The sequence below is a fragment of the Peromyscus maniculatus genome, chromosome X (assembly GCF_049852395.1).
Source record: "Peromyscus maniculatus bairdii isolate BWxNUB_F1_BW_parent chromosome X, HU_Pman_BW_mat_3.1, whole genome shotgun sequence".
Taxonomy (NCBI): domain Eukaryota; kingdom Metazoa; phylum Chordata; class Mammalia; order Rodentia; family Cricetidae; genus Peromyscus; species Peromyscus maniculatus.
The window spans coordinates 109345372-109372752 of NC_134875.1; the positions used below are offsets into that span (position 1 = coordinate 109345372).

The 27381-nt window shown below is 35.9% G+C and overlaps 1 long non-coding RNA gene across 1 annotated transcript; it reads right to left on the minus strand.

Annotated features, from left to right (window-relative positions):
- Positions 1–27381, minus strand: LOC121825827 (uncharacterized). Its single transcript, XR_006068172.2, has 3 exons — positions 27295–27381; positions 23595–23698; positions 1–403 (listed from the first exon to the last, which is right to left on the minus strand). It is a non-coding gene; the product is annotated as an uncharacterized LOC121825827 (long non-coding RNA).

The window sequence follows — 27381 nt, forward strand, 5'->3', positions numbered from 1 at the left end:
AATGTTTACTGGAACATAATATAAACTCTTTTTTCAAAGACTTCTATAGATTTTAGGTCAATTTACTTAAAAGTTGGTGAGGACTGTGAACCTTCCACTTACTAGAATTGCCAGTGTCTGTGCTCATATAAATTGCTTTGACTCTTCTGTACTCTTAACATGCAAGGAGATTTCCCCAAGTTGGGAGCTGCCATGGTGGACACTAGGGTATTTTTTCTCTTACTATGCTCTTGTACCAGGGTTGTAGGTCTTATCCAGATTCTGCTGTCTCTTCTGCTGATTTCCAGTGTTCTTGCTTGTTTCTTTGAATCTTCTTTATGAGTTCTGGGCATTTCTCTTCAGCCATACTGTGATCTGCCATCAGTTATTTTTCCTGATTCATGTAGGTAAGAAATGTGAGGGTCTGGAGCAAAGGAGAATTTCAATGTAAATAATTACAGTGAAGACATTTTTTGTAAGGCAATACATCATAAAAAGTTTCTGGGAACATATGTGAATTCACAAAACCTCCTAGGGGAGATGTATCATCATTAAAGAAAGCATATTCAGTTTCACTGGCTGTTTTTTGTGATTCATGAGTGATCAAAAATGACTGTAAAAATATTAATGTGACCAAATTAAAGACAATTTAAATAGAGGAAGAAGCCATGGGAACTCATCTTTTTACCTTGAAACAACACAAAATGTAGAACCTGACATTGATCTCAAAATAACATATTCCTGTTCATTGTTGTTTAAAATTACATTGTGTATACTCAGTAGAATTCTTCCTTTACAGTCTAAACTATCTAATTCTTCTTTTCTTAGAATTATACACAAAAGTTGAAAAAATCTGCAGTATGTTTTATTCTAAGACAAAAGTTCATATTCTAGCACTTACACATTTCCTAAGAGGCTATATTATAGAAAAATAAAAATGCTGAGTTTATATAATATATGAAATTAAGGGGCTTTGAAGCCTATACAAAGAGGTCAAAGCAGAATTTCATTATGTTGTAACCAAGAGTAGAAACAGGACTGTATGGTGGCATGTCCCACCATGAATGACTTCTTTAAAGACATTTTTAAATCACCGAATCTTGGCATTTAAAGAGGAACAAGGAACAAGGAAGTTTAAAAATTGAAACTAGAAAATTCAATTACTGGTAATTAGAAATTGAGTTTATAATTCTTTTTCCCTTTTCTGTTAGCTAGTAATTAATCTAACTCTTCCATCTCATGGGTGACTCACTGTATTTTTTTCTTTCAACTCATACTTTTTTAAATTTAATTGATTTATTTTACATCCCAACCACAGTTTCTTCTCCCTCTTCTTCTCCCATTCCCTTCACTCACCTCCTTTATGTGCCCCCCCCCCAGTCCACTCCTCTGTTTCTATTTAAAAGAAGGGGGGGCAAGCGTCCCATGAGTATCAACAAAGCATGACATATCAATTTGCCAAAAGACTAAGCACCTCCCTTTGCATTTAGGCTGGGCAAGACAATCCATTATGAGGACTAGGTTCCCAAGAACCCGCCAAAGCGTTAGGGACAGCCCCTGTTCCCATTGTTACAGTCCCACAAACAAACCAAGCTACACAATTGTCATATATATGTAGAGGGCTTAGGTCAGTTCAATGCAGGCTCCTTGGTTGTTGGTTCAGACTCTGTGAGTACTATGAGCCCAGGATAGTTGTTTCTGTGGGTTTTCTGATAATGTTTTTCACCCCTCTGGCTCCCACAATCCTTCCTCCCTCTCTTCAACAGGATTCTCCAACCTCAGCCTAATGTTTGGCTGGGGGTCTTTGTATATGTTTCCATCAGTTACTGGATGAAGGCTCTTTAGTGACAATTGGGGTAGTCACCAATCTGATTACAGGAGTTGGCTAGTTCAGGCTGTATATCCACTATTGCTAGGAGTCTTTGCTAGGGTCATCTTTGTAGATTTGTGGGAGTTTCCATTGCACCAGGTTTCTACTGACCCCCCAAAAGCCTTCCCTTTTCAGTCATCTCTTTCAGTGCTCTCCCCCTACACCTACCCCCAAACCTGATCCCTCAAGTTCCTATCTCAACCTGCCCCGTCTTTGGTGGACTTTTGCTTATTTTTTTATCTTCAACTCCAGAATAATACAGTTGGGAAACCCACATTATCGTATTTGAGTCATGTTAAATACTATCCTATTGATATTCACAATCAGTTATTAAGCATCTACCTTATATGGAAAACAGACCTTGGAAGCATCATTTTAAGAAAATGTATCACTTTGGTGCGTAAAATAAGTTTTTTCTCCAGATATAGCTCAGTAAATTTTACTAAATGTATTTGTGTTTTCAAACCTATCCTTGCTATCTCAATATTGGCTTCAAAGGTTGTATCACCAGTTACTAATGCAATCAATAAGCAATGGAGAAAGCACTGAGATCTGAATCTTGTCAAATCCAACAGAACTATGCAGTGAGATAAAATTCAAAACATAAAAACTCTACTTCCTTGATATAAGTAATTTGTCTAATTTTAATTATGACTCCAGCATTGAAAACTCAAAATACAGGTTCAATGGGGTGTAACGCCTGTCTTAGGGTATGTGCATATACAGTAAAAGTTCAGTACTCTGTTCAAGGGCTGGAAAAAAATGGTTCAGCATGCTCTTGCAGAGGACTAGAGGTTGGTTCCCAGCACTCATGTCAGGTAGCTCACAATTGCCTATAACCCCAGCTCTGGGAGGATCTGACATTCCTATCCTCCACAGATACCTGCAGTCACATGGATATACCCTACACACTACATGATTTAAAAAATAAATCTTAAAAAAAAAAAACAAGAATTCTGCTCATATCTCTTTGAAATTCACATTTTCTATGCTGACAATTAGTTGCAAGGATTTTTTTTCTGCTCTTGAACATTGTTGAGTCCCGCCCAACCTGTGGATCAATCTTGAATAGGGGAGTGAGGATTGAGAAAAGACAGCTAGGGAAAACAGACAGAAGATGACAGGGCTCCGAATCAACACTACAGCAGCCCTGAGTTTATTTCTTACAGCCTTTTTATGCGCAAAGCAGGGAGCAGGGGAAGACCTCCCCCTCTCAAGGACACCATTGTTCAAGGAACAAACAAGCATAAACACCTTCTTAATTCTCAAGACATCTGGTAAGCACACCTTTTGGCCAAACATCCTGTTAGCCAGCCTTAAAGGAACAAAGACAAGCTTGAACTCTCTGGCCTTGAGTCAAGAAGGAAGCAAGCCACAAGCTGGAGTCACTGTGGGCTGCCATCAGGACATATGCTTGGCTAGAGCACAAGAATGGCTAGTGTGCTTGCTACCTAGTTTTATGCCAACTTGACACAAGCTAGAGTCATTTGGGAAGAGGGAACTTGAGCTGAGAAAGTTTCCCCAACACACATCAGACTGGCCTGTGGGCAAGCCTGTGGTGCATTGCGTTTTCTTGACTCCATATTTATGGGGGGTGGCCTAAATCACTGTGTGGGGTGTACCCCTGGGCTGATGGTCCTTGGAATTACAAAGAAAGCAGGCTGAGTAAGCCATAGCAAGCAAGCAAGTAAGCAGTACAACTCTGTGGCCTTTACATCAGTTCGTGCCTTCATGTTCCTGTCTTGAGTTTCTGCTCTAGCTTCCATGGGTGATGAACTAAAAGTTGTAAGACTAAATGAACCCTTTCCTCCCAAGTTGCTTTTGGTCATGGTATTTTATCAAAGATATACAAACTCTAACTAAAACAGGAACATTAAGAAGTTAATAGTAGTCATCAGGTTAACTAATGTTGAATCAAAATTTATGCATAAATGTTCAGCTTCCCTTGCTCCTCAAGAAAGCTAATGCTATGGCACATACTATGCAGTTTACCATAAGCCTTCAAAAACATTGAACTCCATCTTTCCTCAATGGTAGCCACTTATTAGCACACTTTATATGGGATTATTTTTTGTTTCTTATTATTCAGAGTATCATCACTTCATAAATGTCTGCTAAAAACCACAACCTGAGAGTTTTAGTCCTAGGAGACTCAGTGGATAGTCTCTTGTATCAGTGGTTGTCAACCTGTGGCAAACTTCTGTCTCCAAAAATATTTACATTACAATTTATAACAGTAACAAAATTACAGTTATGAAGTAGCAATGAAAATAATTGTGTGGTTTTTTGGTCACCACAACAGCAACCGTATTAAAGTGTCACAGCATTAGGAAGGTTGAGAACCACTATTTATGTAAAGAAGCCCTCTCTGGGCAATTGTGTATAAAGAGATAGATGGTATCTCAGGGTTTTTTTTTTTCCTGGCAGTTATCGACTGTATTTGAACTGTCTTTATAGGATATATCCTCTCTCCTTCTGTCATCTGCCTTTGTCACCAATATTTTTCTATTTTCTCCTGTTCTTAAGCTCAAATTATGGGGCAACTATCTTGGGCAAGGGTAGGCAATAGATATACAACAACAAAATGTTTCTCTTTAATTTCCCATTATAAGAATCCAACTCCCTAAACTGACTCTTCTCTCAGCACCATCCATATAATACTTGCTATGTTCTATCAATAAAGCCACAAAAGTATATTTTAAGCAAGTCAGTCTTTTACTCTCACATATACAATTTGCGATTCATATGGCCTCCTCTTTCCTAGAAGACCTCATTTTTCTACTCTATTCCTTCTTTCAAATCTCTGTCTTCTTTACATCTTTCTACTTTATTCTATCATTTGTCATACCTCCAGAATATATTTGAAGGTTATAAATTGGTTCTTTAGCTTCCTGAATCACCTTTCTGCTTTGCAAAGGATCTTTCTGTGTACTTTGTTCTCTCTCTCTCTCTCTCTCTCTCTCTCTCTCTCTCTCTCTCTCTCTCTCTCTCTCTCTCTCTCTCTCTCCTGTATGTGTGTGTGTGTTGTGTATTTCCTCACCTTCAATAAAATGATTCCTCACCAGTCTAAAAAAAGACATAGAATAAAATGCCCTTCATCCTTTGGTTCCTTAATATTTGTGAAGTAACCACTTGTTCCTGACCACAGGAAATGCCACTGTCCACACTAATCACACACACTGTCATCCAGCATTACTGAGCCATTTTCAATTTCATAACACAAGGAAACATTTCAAGGGGTCTTACAAGTACTCTTGAGTCAAAAGCTTGTCCTCTTTCACCTATACCATCATTCTTGTGCACTAGTTCCGAAATGCAGCTTGAGTAAGAATGGGAAGGGGTAGGGTATTATTTCAACCCTCTTACAAAATAATTTTCCACATTTCACATGGGAATTTCTAAGTACAAACAGGAATCTGGGTGAGTAAGTAAAATAGCAACATAAATAAAATGCACACCTTTTAGGTCATATCAGGAAATTGCCTTGAGGTTTAAATAGCTGAGATCATTTCTACATTCCTCACAGATAGCCATCTATAATTAAACAGTGGCAGTAGTCGGCACACATTTATCATCTCTGAAGAAAAGGAAAGTCACCTCCATAAATCTCAAAATATGGGATATTAAAAGTGTGTTTCTATAATGGTTTCTATAAAACAATTTGTGCAAAGTAACTTATAGAGATTTAGTGGGAGGGGAGATGAGAGAGGGTAATGGGGGCATAAAGTGATCAAATTTCATCATATACATGGATGAAGTTACCTAATAACTATTATAATTATTATTATATCATAACTTCTGCTATAGTTAAATCCATGTCCCAAGACATGGATTATCCAGGTAATATAAACAACCTACTAATTTTCTTCTTATTAAAAGCAAAGGTACTAGGATCTAATAATTAAAATGCTATTAAAACAAACATGTTTATGTTTTAATTAACATTAGTGAATTCATCACATAATATAATGAGTACTAATCAACTTCTTACAAACACTTTTAGAATATTCTGTCCTAATTCGTATATTTACTTCATGCAATTCTCCCTTGAATTACTTTGATTGGCTGCTGAAAACTAACTCTCCTAAATGTAATTTCACTTCTAAGATGCTATGTGCAATTCTATCAAATTAACTTAGAATTCTCTCTCTTTTCTCTTTACCTTCTAGTCCCTTATCCAAAGTACCAAAAGCTACTATCCAATTCTGTCATTGTTGTATAGAAGCAGACATTGACAATACAAGCATGGATGTGTGGCAGTAAAAATTTTCAAAAATAGCCAGTAAGTAAATGTGGCCAGTGGGCTACAGTCTGCTAGGATTTTAAAATCCTTTCTGACATCTTAGACCAGTAACACTTGGATCATTACATTAATTTTAACTATATTTTGTTGAGCATTGCACATAAAAATAGTATTCCTTCCCTGAACACTCCAAATCCCCAAATCAAATAAGGTAGATATACTAATATTTTAAATGTGGTATATATTATCAATTGTAGGTCAAATGGAAATGTGATCAGAGATGGGGAAATTAATTTTGATACTTGTTATTCCTTACTCCTTGTCAACATTGAAATACAGTATGCTAACTTGATCAACTTGATTCCTTTTTTAGTTCTAGAGAAAGTAGGAGAGAGGGAGGGAGGCAGAGAGATTTAATTAAAATTTTAAAGATTTGTTTATTCATATTGTATCTGTGTGTATGTTTTATATGCATGTATGTAAGTGCATTATGCATATGCCTCCTGCACACAGAGGCCAGGAAAGGTCATTGGAACTGACCTGGATGGTTGTGATGGAAACCACACCCAGGGTCTCTGCAAGAGCAGCAGGTGCTTTTAACCTCTGAGTCATCTTTTAGGCCTTGAGAGATTTACTTTTAATTGTCAGCAACGAAAAACCTTACCCCAAGAACAGTGATGAAAAATAAACCACAGAATTTACATAAATTCTACAAATCAGAAGAATTAGGAAGATAGTAGGTATCAAACTTAGGGGCTTGTCTATGAGTATGTGCTCTCTCACTGAGCTCCACCCAGCCTAAAGGATATAGATGACTCTCTTTTTCTATAATTGTAGAATGCTAAGGAGGTAATGAACTTTGTACATGTTGACACATAGAGTCAACTTGTAGCCATTCTTGCTGGGTAAGAGGTAGGGTTGCCTTAAAGCTACTACTTCAGCCCAGGCTGAAGGAGAAGGCAAGAGATGTACAAGACTGTGAAATGAAACACTCCTCTGTTTCCCTATCTCATTCTTCTTTAACTATTATTTTGAACTTGAAGTAGTCAAAGCTAACATATTTTTGTATAGACAGATAAGTTACTTGCATATGATAGCCCTTGGAAATAAAGCTACATAAAGGTCTGATCGAGAGATGATAAAGGAATGATAATACCCAAACCATCAGTGGTAAAGTCAGGACTTCAATCAAGCTAGGTTAATTGAACTCCTCATTAATTCTTTCATTCTGCTGGTTCTCACATCTGTCTTGGTAAGAGCTGAAGTAGATAGCTTGACAGATTTTTCAGCTATTTCTGTTTAAATGTAGAGTGCCCCTTGCTCTTTAACAGATCTTGGTGATTATCTTGGCAGGCCATTAAAGACATGACATTACAAGCTTCAAGGGGCTCCTGAGGGATAAAAAAAAAAACAGTTTTGGGGCTGTCTAATTTCTAGTATTCTCACATCTGCAATAATTTTTAAGCTTCTATATTCGTCATTGAAGAAACATTTTAAACACAAAACAAAAAAGAATGTTTGTTGAGTTTTCCTATCACCAATAATCTTTTTCAATGAAGAAATTGCATTTAATATTGCCCAGCCTGAAATAAGGCTCTGGCCGGGCCGTGGTGGCGCATGCCTTTAATCCCAGCACTCGGGAGGCAGAGGCAGGCAGATCTCTGTGAGTTCAAGGCCAGCCTGGTCTACAAAGCAAGTTCCAGGAAAGGCACAAAGCTACACAGAGAAACCCTGTCTCGAAAAACCAAAAAAAATAAAAATAAATAAATAAACAAAAAAACAAAAGAAAGAAAAAAAAAGAAGGCTCTGATGTTTCAACTTTACATCTATAAGCAGACAATCACTAAATTAAAATATAAAGTGAAAGGAAAAGTCTCTCCTGCAATTACCCCTCCAAACAAAACAAATAAACAAGAAACAAACAACAGTACAAAACAAAAACACTTCAGTAGGACTTTGCAGCCATATGTATCTTGATAAGGCAGGAGCAGTGGATAGAAATGGAAGACTATGAACATGCCTTTAGCAAAACAGTTTATTTGGCTCCAGAAATCTTGTCCCTCCTGTTTTAGAATGCAAATGAATAATATATGTGAGAAAATGCTAGGCAATCTCTATTTTAAATATGCTAAAGAGATCTAAAATATCTCTATAAGGTATGCCAGCCTTCACACTTTGTATTAAGAGAAAGATCCATCTTAAATCATTTTCAAGGAACTTGCTAACTGAAGTATCAAAATGATATAACTACTGCTGTGTAGAAAAGCACTGTCATGTATAGAACTGCAGCTTGAAGTCTGCAAAAAGACAACCTAAGTTCCAATATTGGACAGTCATTAGATATGCACTTTCTCCCTTTGACATTTTACTAAACATCCATCCTTTTGTCAGGCTGAGTTAAATATGCTCCTTAGTGCTCTTACTGAAAATTTTGTCCCTACTTTCTTTCCTTTCTCTTGAGAGTGCAAGGACCAGCAATCTAGAAAAACATCTTTAGGGCTGTTCATCACCTTGTGACAGATGCAGCACAAAACCTGAGTGGCATATTATATACATTGTCTGTGCTAGTTGCAATGTACTTCAACTTAAAAGCACATTAAAATTATAATGATTTTTTTTTATCAAGCCCACAAATGATAATGCTTACCAAAGAATGATGTGGTTTACTAGGGACAAAGGATTCTTATTTTGCCTTTCCATGTGTGATACACTGGGGAGTTTTTCTTGTAAGCTGAGTGAAAAAGCTGCCAGACATCATCTTCTGGAAATGCCTGGAAGAGACATGAGCTAAGAGGAAAACAGCCGACTTTAAAAGAGAGATCTGCCAGCCTGCATCAAATCAAACACCCCCAAACTGGGCTCCTCACACTGACTTAGTAAGTTCACTCTACTGGCAATTCATGCACCATAATTAACTGTCCTTAATTCAGATGAACATTTTATGAGCCCACAGGGTCTAGAGAGGAAACCGTTAGCTTCACTGACTAATTTTTAGTTAATCAGCAACAGTTCACTCGACAGAACACTAATAGGGAAGCCTTGATTAGAAGTATATGGATATGATATTAATTGGCTTCTTCTACAGATATGAGGATGCTAAAAAGCAAAGACCATGTGTGACTGTAGCAAAGAAACATTGACAAGCACTTTTTGAAGGTAAAACATAAGACAAGAATAGGCTTTAATTTTCTAGTCAATCTACAAAATACTTCTTTACATTTATTGTGTCATTACTAATTTGATTGTTCATTTCAAAGGCAGGAAGTTCTTTCAAAACCTGTGGTTTAAGTGATATGTTGAAGTTGCGTGTTACTGGATTTAGAGTTTAGGACACAGTTTAAATATATATAAATATTAGGACACAGTTTAAATATAATTTATAAATTATACACACACACACACACACACACACACACACACACACACACACAAATTTACCACAGAAGAACACTGAGTACACAGACTTTCTTTGGCAATATCTCTTGTGATTTTCATGGTTACTATTTATTTAGAAGTATCTTTATTAGTTTTTAAATCTAGAATGCAAAACCAAGGGGGTTTGTTATGACATAATACTTTTACCTCATTTCTACTACACCAGTCCATCATCCCCTTGCCTACCTCCTACTAGTTCCCCTCGGTAGCCATATCAAATACCATTATCTTCTTCCCCCACCCTCGACTTTCTGAAGATCTCATTTTTCCTTCTCATAGTTCCTTCTAGGTTTAAGATATACCTCCACTACTGTGTGTGTGTGTGTGTGTGTGTGTGTGTGTGTGTGTGTGTGTGTGTAAATCTAGAATCTGCTTACAAGAGAATAGGTAGTATTTGCATTCTGAGTATGGCTTATTTCACGTAATGATTTCCATTTCCATCAATTTTCCTGCAAGTAGCATAACTTCATTTTTCTTTATGATTGAATAAAATTCCATTGTGTATATGTACCATATTTTCATTTTGCATTCATCAGTTGATGGACATTTAGACTGAGTCTAGTTCTTACCTATTATGTATAGGACAAAAATAAACAAAAATGTCTAAGTATCTCTGTAGTATGACTGAAAGGTTCCTTTGAGTATATAACCAAGAGGCACTGAGATAATGCATAGGATAGTTCTATTTTTAGTTCTTTTGTGGAACTTCCACACTGATTTCCGTAATGGGTACAGGAGATCATGCCCTCACTAGCAGTCCATGGGGACTGCTTATTATAGAGGTCTTTCCTCCTTAGTAGTTTATTACTATGTATTTTAGTTTTCCTGAGGCCATGGTTAATGGGCATTTTTCCGTGTTTCTTTCTCTACAACCATATTATAGGTATGTAGAAAAGCTACTGATTTGGGGGTGACTAAGCAGCATACAATGATGCTGAGACTATTCATCTGATCTAAGAGTGTTTTTTTTTTTGGCAGAGTCTCTAAAGACTTTTAAATATAGAATGGTGACATCTATAAACAGAGATAAATTTTACTTCTTTTCCTATTTGTATCCCTTTTATTTTTTTCTTTTGTCATAGCTAAGACTTTAAGTACTATATTGAGTAAGATCAGAGAAAGTGGGCAAGCACACTTGTCTCATCCCACATCTTACAGGAAAAGTTGTTTTGTCATCTAGAATAATGTTGAGGACAGGTTTGTTGTATATATAGCTTTTATCATCTTGAGATATATTCCCTTTATTACTTTCATGACTTTTATCATGAAAGCATGTTGAACTTTCTCACATATCTTTCTGAATCTATAAAGATGATCATGTAATTTTTGTTCTTAAGTCTATTTATATGTGATATTGTATTTGTTGACCACTATAATGTAACTTGCTTGATTATGATATATGGTCTTCTTAATGTGTTCATGATTTCAGTTTGCCAGTATTTTGTTGAGAGAGTTTGTGTCTATGTCCATTGGAAAAAATGCTCTATAATTTTTTTGTTATTATTGGGTTTTTTTTTTTTTTGGTTTTTTGAGACAGGGTTTCTCTGTGTAGCTTTGCGCCTTTCCTGGAACTCGTTCTGTAGCCCAGGATGGCCTCAAACTCACAGAGATCCTCCTGCCTCTTCCTCCGGAGTGCTGGGATTAAAGATCTGCACCACCACTGACTGCTTGGCTTATTGTTGTGTTCTTATCTGCTTTTGGTATTATGTAGACAAATTTCTAAAGGTCTTATTAAATAAAAAACACGGAGCCAAATATAGGGGTGAAAGCCTTAGATCAGGGAAATAAGGAAAGCCACCAGCCAACTTTACCTTACCAACTCTGCAGCTTCCAAATGCAAGTTACTTCCTGTCTACCCGCACCTATATGCCTTGCTGTTCTGTCATCTGATTAGCTCTCTGTCCAGCTACATCAATTCCTCTTCCTACACAGCTCTGTCACTTTGTATCTGTCTGTGTACAGATCTCCAGGTCTCTATGGTTGGTACTGGGATTAAAGGCGTGTGTCACCATGCTTGGCTCTGTTCCCTAGTGTGGCCTTGAACACACAGAGACCCTGCTTGCTAAGTGATAGGATTAAAGGTGTGTGCTACCACTGCCTGACTTCTTTGTTTACTTAAAATGGCTGGCCTCCTCCCCCCACCCCGATCTCCAGGCAAGCTTTATTAAAGTACAAATAAAATATCACCACATTTCAGCACAAATAAAATATCACTACAGTATTATAATAATATTGGCTTTCAGAACATGTACAGTAATGTTTGTGTTCTGTGGAATAGTTTGAAATATATTGTTGTTAGCTCTTATTTAAAGATATGGTAGAATTTGAGCACTGTGTGGTGGCATATGCCTTTAACCTTAGCACTTGGGAGGCAGAGTTAGTGGATCTCTGCAAGTTTAAGGCAAACCTGGCCTACGAAGAGATTTCTAGGATATCCAAGGCTGTTACACAGAGAACCCCTGTCTCAAAAACCAAAAATAATAATAATAATTAGAAGTTTGGTAGAATTCAACCAAAAAACTGTCTGATCACAGGCTTTTCCTTTCAGAAGACTCACTTATTGCTTCAATCTCATTGATTGTCATAGGTGTATTTAAGTTGTTTAATCTTGGCTTTGGTAGGCCACATATGCTTATGAACTTCTAGTGTTGCTCCATCCCCACAGCTTGTCTGCTTCAGTCACCTCTCTGTGCAGAATGTATGTAATTCCCAGTTACCTGTATGGAGTTTAATCAATCTTTCTCTAGCTTATTTTTCCAAGGTATCTAAGTCCCAGATAGAAAGAACACCTGTATGGCAGCTGCTGCTGACCAAGGCCTAGTGTAATCATGGTGGCATGACTGATTTATGGCCAATCTTGGCTGCTGCTTCTCATGTAAGCTTATGTATCATCTCTTTTCTTTATTTCTCTCTCACATAGAAATAGATTCTACTGTTTTTTTTTTTATTCTGACTATCTTTCACCATTTGGCTTAGAGATGGCTTTCAATATACCATCTTACCCACAAGCCTGAAATTATCTTTAAAATATTTAAAACATCTCAACTTAGTGGTACAGCCCTGAAAGTTCATCATCTGAGATACTGAGGCAAGAGGATATACATGAGTTACAGGCCAGCCTGAGCAACAGAGTGAGACCTTATCCACAAAAAAGAAAGAAAGGAAGGAAGAAAGAAAGGGGGAGAGAGGGGGGAAGAAGGAAGGAAGGAAGGAAGGAAGGAAGGAAGGAAGGAAGGAAGGAAGGAAGGAAGGAAGGAAGGAAGGAAGGAAACAACAAAAAAATCAGAATCTAAACAGCATATGTTCACATGTTTCAGTGAATGTGAAAAGACGAATTTTTACTTAGTGAAAATGCAGTGTGGTATTATTTACTCAAGTTAAATCTCAACTAACCAAGACTAGTATTGTGGAATATAGTTTAAGGTGTGTTACAATCGTTTATGCTGTGGAATATTTGTTTAATGGTACAAAGATGTGTTGCATTCCTTTATGTTGCATTTGTTTAACTCTGTGAAGCTGTGTTACTTTGCCTGCCTAAAACACCTGATTGGTCTAATAAAGAGCTGAATGTCTAATAGCTAGGCAGGAGAGAGAAGTAGGTGGGGCTGGTGGGCAGAAAGAATAAGTAGGAGGAGAAATCCAGGCTTAAGATGAAGGAGGAATAAGAAAAGGGAAAGGAGAGGAGGACGCCAGGGGCCAGCTACCCAGCCACACAGCCAGTCATGGAGTAAGAAGGAAAGAAAGATATATAGAATTAAGAAAGGTAAAAATCCCAGAGGTAGAATGTAAAGAGAAATGGGATAATTCAAGTTAGAAAAGATGACTAGAAACAAGCTAAGTTGAGGCTGGATATTAATAAGTACGAATAAATCTCTGTATATTAGGTGGTGGGCCACTAAGACAAAAAACAAAAAAACCTACAAACTAATGGATAATTTACTTCATTTTATTTTCCTACTAGTTAAAATTTAAACTTGTATCCATTTAGTATACTTCTTTTTTGTAGATATTTTGTTGTCTTACCCTAGTAGAGAAGATATAATTGAATGCATAGTCACTTGGGATTTTCACTAGGATGAATCACAAGATGATCTTTCTCACCAGAAAAAAATAAAAGTATAAAAACAATGCTCTTTAAATTAGTTCCATTTTGCTTCACCCTAGGACTGTATGTACTTCTCTCCTCTTTCACCCTTACCTCCTATCTTAAATAAATTTCATGAATAAAGCTAATTTTTTTCCTCCTCCTCCAGCTTCGATTAATGGATTATATTTTCCTTTGATTGTTTTTTATATTTATAAAATAGTAATTTTGTTGACCCTAAGGAAAGTATATCTTTTTGTAAATACTTCCACAAAAATAAATCATATATAGTTTGCATCTATTGTTCATTTGAGGGGATCAGTTCTATAACACAAAGCAATTAGAATATATGGTTACATGTCACTTAACAGAAATATGTACCAAAAGACATGTTGTTATGTTATTTCATCACTTCTATGACTATAATAAAGTCTGTTGACACAGACTAAGATGTGTATGAAATCTCTAAGAAATAGGATTATCTGGGATCACCATCATATACATGGTTTGTCATTGACTAAAATGCCATTATAGAATCCAGGACTAGAACTGGAAATCTAGTAATTTGTAAGCTCTTTCCAAATGTAGAAACAAGACCCAGGATCAAGTACAAACTTTACTACTTTTGTTCAATATGATTCATGATTTCTAAACATAGATGAACTTTCATTTCTGTATCTTATTCAAGAATAACTGACTTCAGCTTAGTAGTTCAACTGAGTGCTAGAGTTCTTACTTAGCTTTGATTTAGTAACATAGCATTGAATTAATATCCATCTCTAACTGAAAACCCATAGAAAGTCTGACTAGCAAGATAAATCTAAAATAATGTGACAATATTTAACACAGCTATCAGAAACTAGCAAATCATAACAAACAGAATGAACAAATACATCTAATACTTGATCTAAAATACATGTTAGACAATGCATTAAATAAATAGAGGCTATAAAATTGTTTCCAAAACACACTGGACATTTAAAGACAGAAAGAACCTGAAAAATCTCTCTCTAATTCATTTAAATTTAAATTAACAATTAATGGATAATCACAAAAGAGACTCACATGTCTGGAAACTACAATATGTACTTCTTAAAATTTCAGACTCAGATAATAACAGGTATGCACCATTTTACCTAACCAATGTTCTCTTCAATGCTAATGAAAGTATCAGTTATAGTTTTAACTTAGAGGGAAAATAATTCATCTTTTGCAAACACATGCAAAATAAAATATTTTAATTGTTTTTTGAAGTGAATATGAAACCAAACAAGATACTTTCAGTACAACTGAAGAAAATTATAAGCAAATCTATTTTATTAATATAGAATTGAAAATAATTGCAGGGTTAGCAAGATGGGACCATGGCTAAAGGCACGGGCCACCAAGCTTGTGAATCTGAATTATACATCTAGGACTCACATGGTTGAAGGAGAAAACCAATTCTTGCAGTTACCCTATGATTGTCACACATATACCATAGCACATACATGACCACAGAAAATATGTAAATAACGTGCAATTTTTTAAATGAGTGTGGTAATGCATATACTCAAATTTATAATAACATGTTGTTGCATGAATTTTAGAGGTCTTATTAATAAAATCAAGCCTGAGGCCAGTTATTGGGGTGAATGCTGGAAGATCAGAGAGACAGAACAGGCCACAGCTTCTTCACCTTGCCAGTTCCTCAGCTGATCCTGTTTCCTCAGACTGGAAGCCTCTGAGTCGTCATATCCGAATGGATCTCAGCTGAACTGCTGCTAGAAGCCTAAAAGCTTAACCAGCCAAATGCTTCTAGTTCCTGGTCTTCATGCCTTATATAACTTTCTGCTATCTGCCATCACTCCCTGGGATTAAAGGCTCGCTTCTTGGCATTAAAGGCGTGTGTCACCATGCCTGGCTGCTTCCAATGTGGCCTTGAACTCACAGGGATCCAGAGAGATTTCTGCCTCTGCAATGCTAGGATTAAAGGCATGTGCTACCACTGCCTAACCTCTATATTTAATATTGTGGCTGTTCTGTCTCTGACCCCAGATAAGTTTATTAGAGTGCACAATATTTTGGGGAACACAATACCACTACATTTCCCCTTTTTTGTCTAAAATTAATAAAAGCTTATAACTAATTAAGAAAAACTATCCAATAAGCATATACAATATATACAGTCAAGAATTATATTAACAATGTCTAGTCCATTAACATTTGACAAATTCAGACAAAAAACTCCATTTTATATATATTAACAATGTCCAGTCCAGTAACATTTGATAAACTTAGACAAAAAAAAATTTCATTACTTATCCTATTTAAAACAAGTAGTTCCTTTTTAAAAGTAGATTTAATAATTAATTTAATAATTAGGGTGCACAATATTTTGAGGAACACAATACCACTACAACATGTATACTCAAAACTCAAGGATAGTTTAAGATTAACAGTCTGGAATATTCTCAGTGTCCTGTGTCCTTGGCAGGTGGGCACCACTATGATGAACAAGTTATGTGGTAAAGAAATGGGAAAGAAGGAGAAATGGAGTGGTTTGTGCACTGTGGAGAGAAGGGGAACTAAAACTGCAAAGCTGATGAGGAACTGGCTGAAGTAAGGGGCTTATGCTGCTACCTGGGGCCCTGTGATGTTTGGGACTGTGCTGCTGCCGAGGGTCATGTCTGGGTCCATGGCCCTACTGCAGCTAGGGTCTGTGTTGAATGCCTTGGCCCAAGTTACCACTGGAAGCCAGATGCCTGTGATCTGTGGCTCCACTTGAGGCCATGTTGTTGTCCCAGAGCCACTGGGCCACATGAATCTGAGTATCCTGTGCTGACACCAAGGCCATGGTGATGTCCTGGCTGGAGCTGGAGCTGAGGGCTATGACTGGGTTCATGGCCCTACCACAGCTGGGGTCCATGGCCTGTGTTCTCACCAAAGGTCATATGAATACCCGACATCTAGGCCACCACCTGAAGACTTGTTGGTGTCTGATAGCCATACCAATCTGAATGGCCTACACTGCCATCCAAGGCCATGGTAACATCTGGGTCCAAGTTGCAGCAGAAAGTCATGTCTGGGTTTGGGGTCCTACTGAAGCCAAGGTCAGTGTTGATGTCTATGGCCTGTTTTTATCGTTGGGGGCCATGGGAGAGCTGGTCCCACCCCTCACAGTTCACCTCAGTGAGAGAGCTGTCCCCCTTCCTAGGAAAACTGACCCCAGTGGTGTGGACGCAGAAGAGCTGGCCCCCAACCTTTGCCAGCCCTGGGATAGCTGCTCTTGTTCTCCCATCATTGACTGCTGCAAAAAGAGAGCTGGCATCCAATGGCTTGGGCTCTAGAGAGCTGGCCCTGATCCTGACCTGAGTGTGAGCTGTCCCAGTAGAGGCCCGGAATGAACAACTCAATTATCAACCAAGCCCACATTCAGGGCTTTGAGTTGGTCCATCCCAACATCTATGACCTGCTGGAGCATGTGAAGGAACTGGTCCTGCAGAACCATAGCCTTAGGATTTTCATGACTCAGGACAACAGCAGGATTTCCAAGAGGAGTTTCAATGAGGATCCAGAAGCCAACTCCTTAAACCAGGCCAACAACCCATTGCAATGAACATTTACAAAGAAAGTTGTTTGGGCAAAAGGGTAAACTGCATGACACACTGCAGCTCCAAAGGCCACTATGACAAATGAATATGTGATGGAGAAACGAGAAAGACAGAGGAGCAAAATGTTTTCCTTTTTTCTTAATTTTCTTTTGGGGGGCAAATCTACAAGGGTGGAAGGTAGACATGGGAAGACTAGGAAATGAGTGGGGTTGAGATCCATGATGTGAAATTCCCAAGGAATCAATAAAAAGATTACATTAATAAAAAAATCTCTGGAATATAATGGAATAGACTAATGAAAGATAAGACTAGGAAAAATAATTATCCTTGTAAATGAAGGGAAAACATTCAATAATACTAAGAGCCATTTGTGGAAAATGGTATGTATAAACACTTACAGTAAATATATTTAGTATTGAAATTGTAGAAGTATCAAGTTTGTTTTACTTACTCTTATCTTTAATACTTACCATTGTAATAGAGACCCTAGATAATGCAGGTGCTTTAAATGTCAGTCTTATAAATGCTGGTAATAAAGCAGACAGTTTTTGTTTTTCACAAATATCATTTGGTATATTAAAAAATCAAGCACTTTATAAAAAATTCTACAGCATTCCCATTGTTCATCAATAATAAAATAGGGGTGAGAATCGTGTCTAGTATTTTTTTAACAGTTAAGATTGTAAATTAGGACACAACTCTAACAAATTTAATATAATAATCATTTTAGATTCTTTAAAATTTAATTCAAAGATATAAAAGATGATATGACTAGAACCCTATATCATTTTATGAGATGATAAAATTCAATAGTGTAAGATATCCATTTATCTCAGATGAGTCTATACATTTAATACAGTGACAGAGTCCTGATAATTTGGATAAAAATTGGCAAGTTAGGTCAAGTTTATATAGGAGAGGAAAGAATCCAAAAATCAATTTAGAAAAATAAAAGAACAGAGTAAGGTCAGATCCTTTCCTCTATTGCCATCTATTAAGGATGATTAAATACACATATATTAATCAAAGCCCTTTGACAGTAGGGAAATGATAAACCAAGGGCTAATGGAATAGAATAAAAAGACTATGTCCACATACCAAGAAAACTGATGTTTCACAAAGATAAGTTTTAAAGAATTTCTTGCTCACAGTATACTCTCATGTCTACAGGAAGTGTATTCAGGTCACTACAACTGCTATTTTATAATAAAACTCACTATTATCCTAAAATCCTTAAGAAAGGCAAAATAACATGGCACAATAATGAATAATAATTTAATAAAAGCATAAATGCTATGTCCCTAAATGAAAATCTTGTATAAACCACCATTTTAAATTAATAAAAAAATGTTAAATACTAAAGAAGCCACAAATAAAATTAAATAAACAATAGATGATATTTGGCACTTGTATAACTAATAAGAGATATTTTCACCAGGCGGTGGTAGCACATGCCTTTAATCCCAGCACCCAGGAGGCAGAGCCAGGAGGGTCTCTGTGAGTTTGAGGCCAGCCTGGTTTACAGTGAGATCCAGGACAAGCACCAAAACTACACAGAGAAACCCTGTCTCAAAAAACCAAAAAAAAAAAGAAAAAGAAGAACGAAAGAAAGAAAGAAAGAAAGAAAGAAAGAAAGAAAGAAAGAAAGAAAGAAAGAAAGAAAGAAAGAAAGAAAGAAAGAAAGACTTTCAAGGTTATGTTATTAAAGTACCTAGATACCAACAAGGAAAAGTTTTAAAAACACAACAAAGAACTGAAAAATTCATAAGAGGAAAGTATCTAACTGATTAATTAATATATAAAAAACGTGATTGAACTCACCATAAGGAAATTTTAAACAAACAAAAAGAAGGTATAACAGCCTAATTACCAGGTATATGGTTATGAGGAAGAATCACATAATACTAAGCATCTGAGAAGATGTGGAGATTATTAATATCCTGATAGAAAAAGTTTAAATAGTTACATAATTTTGGAAAATACCGGAGTACCTACCAAATGAATATTTCAAAATGTTTTTAATAAAGGAATTCCAAGTCTCTGACAGCCCATTGAATCTCTGCAGAACGTGTAAAGTGAAATATATACCTACTTGTACATTAGTGAAGACAGAGAACAAACAAACAAACAAAGTAGGTCTTAAAAGCAGCCAGATAGAATAGATTTCCTTACATGTCCAATATACCACTTCAATAGCCATGGAATAAACTAAGAGATACTGGAGAAACATTGTCAACTTGCTAAGAACCAACAACTCTACCAAAGTAAGTGTCTATTTCAGAAACAATGTCAAATAAAACCCTTTTGAAACATAACTGAGAAAGCTCTCTTAAGAAATCCCATCAAAACCAAATCCAAACTCTGTACTTCAGACAAATATTCATGAGAATATCATACTGATTTGTATACACGTGGATAAATGGGTAAAATTGGAACACTTGACAAAGGTAACACACTTCAGCAAGAATGATAATTATATAATTCTATAAGGTGACTTATCTGAATTTAGCAATGCTAATTGATAATAAATTAATTAAATATTTTCTCCTGCTATTAGGAAAGAGATGAATAAGTCAGCTACCACCTCTTTATCATTCTGCTAGAGTAGAGATTCCTAAACTGTGGGCTGCAATCCTAGGTATGTTCTGGAACTGAATGTGGGGGTCTTGAATACACTGGAAACAATGTAAAGGTTTCTGAATGCACAAAAACCACTAAACACCCAGGCACGCTGACTGAAAAAATTCAACTTAAACTTGTTATCTTTTGTTTTATGGACTGCAGTGTTTTTATTGTACCTATAACATTTTCTGCTTCTCTTTACACATAATTATTTAATAGTGTGAAACAGGTACCTTTATGACTTTCTTACCACCAGTGCTTAATCTTTCAGTATCAAATTAGTGTATCTTTGAGTTGGCCTATGTTAAAATTCTTTGATTATAAAAGTTGCTATTTGTGTTACTGAAATGAATTTTATTTAAAAAAATGATTGGTGAATTTTGGCTTGGGATCAGGAAGCAATTTTCAACAATATCTGAAGTGTCCCTAAACATAATTCTGCTATTTTCTACTACATATTTATGTAAAACATTGTTCTCAGTGTTGATAAATATAAAATAAAAAATTGATCAACTTTGACCAAATGTTGAAGATTCTGTTCTGAAGTATTAAATGCTACAAACTTAGTCAAGATTGAATACTCATTTTTTAAATAAATATTTTTAAATTTTGAATGTAAGAGTTTTGCCTACATGTATGTTTATGTACCCCATTAATTCCTGCTACCCCTGCAGGCCACATGAGTGTTCTTGATCCCCTGGAACTGGAGTTACAGATTTGGGAGTTGCATCATGGATACTGAATAGAATTCAAGTCTTCTATCAGAGCCATTTTTTCAGCCCCAAGATAGAACTCCTTATATAAAAATAAATACACACACACACACACACACACACACACACACACACACACACCTTCTTAGTTTGCAAATTTGCTTTCATCTTTAACAAATACCAAAATTATATAGAGATACCAATATCTTTTAAAATAAAATTCTTTATGACTTGTCAAAAAATGGTTGTTTCCATGTCGTCTATTTTTATATAGCTCTGTACCCAGGGTAGTATAAACACTTCTTGGATGAAGATGAGTCACAGGAATAAGAAATTCAAGTAGAAAAATTAAACTGATATTATTTTAGATGATGAATGGTTAAATAAATAACATCAAAGTACTCATATATGCCATTAGAATTATTATATGCACGTTAAGAAAGTACATAATGAGCCGGGCGGTGGTGGCGCACGCCTTTAATCCCAGCACTCGGGAGGCAGAGCCGGGCGGATCTCTGTGAGTTCGAGGCCAGCCTGGGCTACCAAGTGAGTTCCAGGAAAGGCGCAAAGCTACACAGAGAAACCCTGTCTCGAAAAACCAAAAAAAAAAAAAAAAAAGGAAAAAGAAAGTACATAATGATTTAAAAACATTCAGCTTCTTGGACTCAGCAACTACCAAATTCTTTGCCTTTTAAACATGTAAATATCCATTGTTGGGTTACTTATCTTTTACTGTGTAAGCTAATCTAAGGTAATGAATACACCTTCATAATATAAATGATAGATGGACTATACACATGTGTGTTGTTGGTTACATTCCTCGAGAAAACTATGTCTAATACTACTACATTCTGTACTATTTGAAATGTATGCATGAATTTTGTTCAATTAAAGGAACTTCTCTTCCAGAACCCGTATTATTAAAGGCAAATACCCATTATTTAGAGTTATTTGAATTTTGAATAATGAGTACTGAGTGTAAAGGGCTGTATAACTTTGATGTTACCTAATATTTCCTTCATATTTACCTACAGCTTGGAATGGCAAAGACTTTTACTTAAGAATTGAAAAAGGAGTAAATATATTAGAAAATCCAGCAAAATCAACATAACTTAGAACTATTAAAGTGTTTTTTTGAAGGTTTAATTGCTGCACTGATTTTTTTCATCCTTCACCTGTGTTCATTCTTATACACAGAAGACATTAATTTGTAATCTATACTTTAGAGTTGTAACCCTTGAGTTTTGCTTCGAAGTGGAACACATAAGAATCTTATTTGTGGAGCTGGAAATATGGCTCAGTAGTTAAGAGCATGCTGCTCTTGCAGAGGATGTGAATTGAGTTCCCAGAACCCCCATATGGAGCAGTTTGTAATCACCTATAACTCCAGCTTCAGGGGATCCAATACCCTCTATTGGGCACATACACTCACATGTGCACATCGCACCCATCCACCCCCCCCACAAACACATATACACACACACACACACACACATACACACACACACACACACACACACACCAAAAAAAATTTTTAAAAGGATCTTATTTGTGATGCCAGTACCCTCCATTGAAAAACCATCATAGATTGGAAGCTTTTTAAAAAGGATAAATTAGATTATCATAATATTTTCTCTAAAGGATAAATTTTGGTCAATAGAAAATGTTAATTTATTTTTTTACTAGAACTTGATAGCAAAAATAAAGACCTCCTCACATAACAGACATGTCACATAGCTAAATGAAGATTTGGAAGTGGGAAGCATGAAAATTTCTCTATGGCTAAGCAACTGGAAGGACTTAGTATGATTTTATGTGATGGAATTAAAGTTATTTCTTTCCACTTATCTTGAAATATACAGTCTCCAGGCCGTCATCCACTGGCATCTATTGTTGCAACCATGAATTAAATGTCTTGTAACAAACCACTAATATTTGGTACATCGTACAAATATCTCATGTATGAATAGTTTTCAATTAGATAGTGATGTAGCAGACACTCTTATGATCACATCAATTTATATACATTTTCTGTTGATTACAGATCATGTGCTTGGTAGCACTAAATTTTATTTTCTTCTCTCACACTCTATTACCATATGACCACTAAAGCAACTTCAAGATAAAATGCCTTACCATGACTCCAGAAAAATCAGAAAACATCCTGACTTTATTACAACAGAATTATCAAAACCCAGCTCTGTTTTTTTCTCTGTTTGCTAGAATCTATTCAAGATTTTTGTTTGTACACTAATAATAAATGTGATTGCTATACGCATGATGATGTATATATATAGATATAGATATACTTTGAGTGCCACCACATTCCTAAAGAGGCAATTTGTAATCACTGACTTCATCATTGGTGGTGTCTTCATTTGATTGTAGTTTTCAATTACTCTAATCTTTGCATTTTAATTATAAATACTGTTAATTTAACTTCATGATTATTAATTTATCTTGGGAATGGTTGTGTGTTCACATTACAGTGAGTAGGGATACATATTTTCATCAACAATATTCTTGATGATGTACAATTTTCAAATAACCAGATGTGTATAACTGACATTCATATATGAATTAGTCATTCTCTGAGCAACTAGATTCCTAAACTTCAAAATGCATTCAAAAGCTTATTTTTTCTGTAAGGTTAGTGACTCATATATGTTCCCAACAATTTTACTGCAGATTGTTTCTTCATCATCCTTGGTTATCATCGAATTCTTTCATTTGGAAAGTGAAAACAAGTAGTTTAACTAGGAGAAGTAATTAACAGTATAGGTATTCAACATATCACCTGTAGATTAGCCTCTGTGTGTAATTTATATGTCCACAAATTGAAGAATACAGTGTTTATGGCTCCATCTTACTATGTAACATGACCGGTATGGGCACAATAAACAATTCTAAAAACTCAGTTGTATATACACAATAAGCATTTGATCAACTTCCACGTTGGCAGTTGTACTAAATCTAGTTAGCTCGCTCAAATATTCCATATCTAAGATTAGGCTGGGAGCCTATTAAAATTAGCTGAATAAGAGGTCAGAATTACCAATTGTAGTTGTAATGTCTGTGGCAGCTTTGTTCCACACTACATGTCTCTTTGCTGGCACTGTATGGTTTTCATCTTCCTCCTTGGACGCTTGTGGTCATGGCCTATTGTGGTAGTGGTAATAACAAAAAAAGAGGGGGAGTCGTTTTAAAAGATGCAGACTGACAATATCTTTCTCACTCTACTGGCTAAAGCAATTCAGATGAGCAAAAACAAAGTAAAAGAATAAAAAAATATAAGGAAAGAACTGGCAAATTCACATAGCAAGGAGCGTGAATAGGAAGAAATAACTTCCTGATCACCAAGTTCTGTCTTTAACCCATTCATTTTACAGAAAACATACTCACAAGGTCTTATTTTCATTTAAAATAAACTTTTCAGAAGAAGAAAAGAAATAAACAATGATTTCCAGGGTTTGGCCATGAGTCTAAACAATACTTCTAGAACAAAACTAAAAATAGAGCAGGTCTCTCAAAGCTACTGAAAAAAAAATCACTGGATCTACAGGTTCAACATAACTCACACTTTACTTTGTAGAAAATATTGATTTTCTGTATTTCCAACCATGACCTTGCATGTGTGGTAACCATGGAAACAGCCTAAGCCGTGGTAAAGCCAATATGGTGAATTCATATTAGAAGAAACTAAACAGCTAGAGGAAACAGACAAGGAGGTTGTAATAGGAGTAACTGTTTATGTCCCTTAACCATCTAGGGTTTAATAATCTGAAACCTTTAACATCCTTCTCTGATCCAAAAGTTCTCAAACTTCACTGCACATTAGAATTTCTTGGAAAATTATTTGTCATATTAGTATCAATAGCAATAAATCTACTTCTATTAGCATGTAATTATACAACATAATGGATTTAATTATGATATTTTTATACATGTATATAATATACTTGGTAATATTTCTCCCCACCTCTCCCTTTCCTTTTCCTATATAGTTTCTCTTCTATATTTGTGACTTTTAAAAATCTAAATTCAGAATATAAGAGAAAACATGTGTTAATTTTTAAGTCTGGCTTACTTCACTTAACATGATGATTTACAATTTCATTTCATTGTGAACAAGGTGATTTTTTTCTTATTTTTTGATTAAAATTGTATTGTATTTTCATTATCCATTTAACTGTTGATAGATATCTAGGCTGACTCCATAGCTTGGCTATCATGATTATTGCTATTCCAAAAACAATGTGCAGGTATCTCAACTATATGCTAATTCATCTTCCTTCTGATAATTACCCAGAACTGGTAAAACTAGATGATATGATAGTTTTGGTTGAATTATTTCAAAGGACCTCCATGCTCATTTCCATATTAGCTGAACCAACTTACAGTTCCTGTGGAACTTTTTAAACATCAATGCCTAAATACACAAATACAATCTCCTCATCCACATAGCGTTACTTGTATGTATATAATTTCAAGACTGACTACTTGGCATTAAATAACCAATTAGAGGATATACATGTAACAATAATTAAAGAAAAAGAGGTCAGGGGTCCTAGAGAAAAAACAAGTGTGACACAAGGGAAGAGTTGGAGGGAAGAAAGGGAAAAGAAAAATGATGTAACTATATTTTAATTCAAAATTATTTTTTCATTTTTTTTTAAATTTTTGGTGTTTAGAAAAAAGCAATTCATTACATCCAGAGAATCTCCTAAACATATTATCCTAAATTTATCACTACTTATTAGCTATAATAATTTAACATCACTCATTAATTCTAATAATTTTTCTTGGCTTTCATGGATTGCTGCATACACAATTGAGCCACCTATAAGTAACAGCAGTTTCACTTTTTCATCTCTAATCCCTTTACAATTTTTCCTTGCCTTGCTAAAGTAGCTGGGACAACTGTGGAGATGATGGACAATACAAGGAGATTGGGTATCTTTGTCTCATTGCTAATCTATGAGAGGAAACATTCAAGAATCCCTGGAACAGAACTGATACAAAATGTTGTCAAATACTTTTTCTATGTGTAATAAGCTGATTCTGTGTTCCAAACCAAGAAAAAATTGTTCAGTGCCAAGAGCTCATCTAAAGAGATGCTTGATCAATTAGAGATAGATCTAGTATGTTATATAATATTTGTTCATTTTTATTTTACATGTATGGATGTTTTGCATGCATGAGTTTCTTTAGCACCACCTCCATGCCTAATGTCCATGGATACCACAACAGATCAAGAGCCACCATGTGAATCCTGAGAACAGAACCCAGATCTTCTGCAAAGAGCAAGTTCTCTTTACTACTGAGCTCTCTCAAGCTAAAACTTCAGCATTGTTTAACACGCCCCTCCCCACTTAATGCACAGTCAAAACTGACAACACTGTTCTGACCAAATATATACCTTCTCATTTCTAATATTCTCCATACTGTCCAAAGGTAATTATAAGAATGTCTTAACTAACTGTACAAATGGCACTATAAAAGCTAAGTCATTTCAAAACCAACAAGCCAGTGGAGGCAATATTCTTTTCTAGGAGAATTTGACTAGCTATAGGATCTTTGGTTCTAGCTTTAACACAGACACAAATATCACTGTGTGAGCTTAGACTACTCACTGTCCTTTCAGGGATACATTGACCTCATCTACAAAAGATCTACAAAAGAAGAGGATTTGACTCACTGATATACAATGTCTTTCAATGTTATGAAATCCCCCTCCTGTTCTATAATCCTGTGGTTTCTAAACTACAGGAAGATTAAACATGCTATGATCTGTCTTTCTCTTTCCTCCCTCTCCCCTTTACCCTCTCCTCCCCTCCCCCCTCCATGTTAAATTAAAAGCTCTAGGAATAGGATGTGAGTTCAAAATGCTCCCAAGCAATTCTACATTCAGCCTTTGATGCTAACATTTAAAATAAAAACCAGTAACATTGTATAGGCTAAATAAAATCTCATTACCTTTTTTCACCTTTTGGCACTTTCCATTCTGACCATATTCATGTGTCATGGTATAGCATCTGATTTCCCTCATCTCCTTTAAACCTACCTTATGTACCATTTCATTGAAAAATTGACAAAGTGATCAAAAGCAGTACTAATTGGGAAATGGAACTTATAACGCCTACTGCTAAGAGAGATGCCAGCAAAACTTCAATGGCACATATTTTATTTTGCAACTGGGAGGATGTGCACTTGTAGTAAGTAGATATTAATCATAATTCTTTGTAAATTTTCTAGTAACTGTAATGAGAGGAGAGTTGAAGTGACAGGAGCCATAAGCATAAGTGATCCTTGACACACATGCTGCCATATTTGGGCTTCTCTCCTTGCTTTCTAGATCTAGGCCTTTCTTAAGTCTCCATAGTACCAGAACTTCTCAGAAATGCCAGAACCTCTTCTCAGAAATCAGGTGACCGCACTGCGGTTAGGCAGTTAAGCAAGAATAGATAATCCCCATAGCAACATACCCTGTTGGCTGAACAACCCATAATTAAGAAAGTCCCCTCCCTGCTTGCACTTCCCCTTGCCCTTGCTAGATATGCCTTAAGAGGAAAACAAAATTTGGAGCTTGATCAGACATCCTGTCTTGCTCTCATTCTTTGTGTCTCTTGACCCTCTCATTTGCCAGGCCTCCCTTCAGGTCCCCGTTGAAGACCCCACTGGCTGGGACAATGAATGAGGGAGTGGGAAGGGAGGGACAGTGAATGAAAATATACATGAAAAGAAGCTAAACTTACTTAGATGTAGAATCATACTTTTCTTATATAAGGCTATTGAAAGCATGGTAGTCATCTAAACAACGTGGGTGAAGGACCAGTATCTGC